Source organism: Pinus tabuliformis, chromosome J, assembly GCF_031772625.1.
Source record: "Pinus tabuliformis cultivar Carrire ecotype Pingquan chromosome J, CPIR1, whole genome shotgun sequence".
Taxonomy (NCBI): domain Eukaryota; kingdom Viridiplantae; phylum Streptophyta; class Pinopsida; order Pinales; family Pinaceae; genus Pinus; species Pinus tabuliformis.
In genome coordinates this window covers 337,412,469-337,414,592 of record NC_142295.1, presented here as the reverse complement: position 1 = coordinate 337,414,592, position 2,124 = coordinate 337,412,469, and the positions used below count along the sequence as shown (strand labels likewise).

The 2,124-nt window shown below is 30.8% G+C and overlaps 1 long non-coding RNA gene across 1 annotated transcript; it reads right to left on the bottom strand.

Moving 5' to 3' along the window:
* Positions 1 to 240: 240 nt before the first annotated feature.
* LOC149227114 (uncharacterized) lies at positions 241 to 756 on the bottom strand. The gene is made up of 2 exons (XR_016247108.1): positions 563 to 756; positions 241 to 399 (listed from the first exon to the last, which is right to left on the bottom strand). It is a non-coding gene; the product is annotated as an uncharacterized LOC149227114 (long non-coding RNA).
* Between the last annotated feature and the right edge of the window lie 1,368 nt (positions 757 to 2,124).

Genomic DNA, 2,124 nt, shown 5'->3' with positions numbered 1-2,124 from the left:
ACAGGGAGACATTTCAAAAAATCTGTTATGAAAGTGGCTAAGGCATGTCATATAGCAAGTATTATTAGCTTCGAAGCAAACACTAAACAATAACAGAGTCTATATCCATAGCTGCAACATTACATATAAGTAGTGTGTTTACAGCATATGAGGCACCCAAACATTCTTATTATTCAATCAAGTAGTTACATTCTTATTATTCAATCAACATCCCTCTTGGGTGCGGCACCATCCGCAACGTCTTCGGTGCAGCACGATCCAGTGATTTAGTTATTCGGTGATGGCGCCGACGGTTTCTCTACATTGTTTTCACCGTATCAGGGCACCACAGTTCACAGCAAAAGTAAGTTTCACCGTTGTAGCACCATTTGATGCACCGACAAGGTTGCTCAAACACCTCTAAGCAGACACACATCAAACAATATTACAATTAGTAACAAATAACAAATTATTAGACTAATTTTTCTTAGTATGAATGGATTTTGTTCATACTTTTATTTTATTTTTTCGTTTCAAATTGCAGTAGCTAGAAAAAAAAAAAGAGCATTCAGTAGTATTTTACTCCGTGATAACGCAGTCTTTGCAGAAGTACGATCATCATCTATCGCTGTGACAGGAGATAACAGGAAGAGAGAAAAAATGCAAATGCCAAACAATAATACGAGCTTTGAAATAGCCATTGATATCACCTACGAAAAACCAAAATAAATTCAGAAAAAAGAGACGAGATGAGATGGTGAGGAAGAGAGGGGGTGAAACTATAAATAAAGAGCAATGGGGGCAGGAATTAAATGTCATTAATTGACGGAGGCGGTTGTGTGAAATTACACGCAGATATTGGGTATTGGGTACGTGGCTGCGGTTGTTGCATTGGTTGTGTCAGATTACATGCAGATTTGGGTATGTGGCTGAGGTACTTGCATGCTCATGCCACAGTATACCACGGTAGTAGCTTGGTCATCACCCAGGACCCAAACGTTAACCGAAAGTATTATTCCAAACATTTAATGCTAGCTTGGTGTAGCCAGCAGCCTGATCTGCTATGTCCTCATCTACTATGTCCTGCTCCCCATCTTCTATGTCCCGCTGCTCTTCTATATACAACCTGTTCCTCATGCCCTCGACTAATGCCAACATTAGTTTAGATAGCATTTATAAGTTTAAAAATATGAAAAAAAAAACAATTATATCCTATGTTTTAGCTTCGGATTAGGTTTGGTCGTCGGGAAGAAGCCAATAACATGATAAATCAATATATTTATAAAACTTTGTTTATAACTAATTAGCCAGCGCTAAAAGCAGCGCAACTAATGCTAAACGAATAGTTTTAGATTACTATAGTCCATGCCTGAGGCAGGGACTAATAAAGAGCAATGGGGGCAGGAATTAAATGTCATTAATGGACTAGTCCAAATCTATTGCACATACGCCGAACACGACCAGAACACATCCCATAAAGTAAAAGATTCCCGGCTAGATAAAATAATGGATATTAAATGTTGAATTCTTGATGTGAGAGGTGTTGTATGGTTTTGTTGAGAGAGATGTTTAATAAAATAATATTTAAAATAATAAATTGGTAATAATAAAATAAATAATATTTTATATCAATAAAATAGTTTAGTTTTAAATTTTATATTATATTTATTTTATATTTAATAGAAATAAGATTTAAGTAGAAATAACATAATTTAAAATATTAAAAAAATATTTTTTTTATATGAAATAGATATGCAATTTTTTTATTAACTAGCATATATATATATATATATATATATTTCATTTTATGTCTTATTAGTATGTAATAATTCAAATAAAATATATTAATAACAAAAAATATATTGTTAACTATAAATAAATATTTCAATATTCCTGTTAAATAAGATAGTTTTATATCATATATATATATATATATATATATATATATATATATATATATATATATATAATTAATAATAATAATAATAATAATAATAATATGGATATGTGTCATTTATCATGTTTTTAATATAAAAAGTAGAATGGATAGATACAATTAAAGAGATATTAATAAGGAAATGAAATTTAGCATGAATTATATATATAAAGGGAGAGAGAGAATTCTTATTCAATTAATATTTTTTT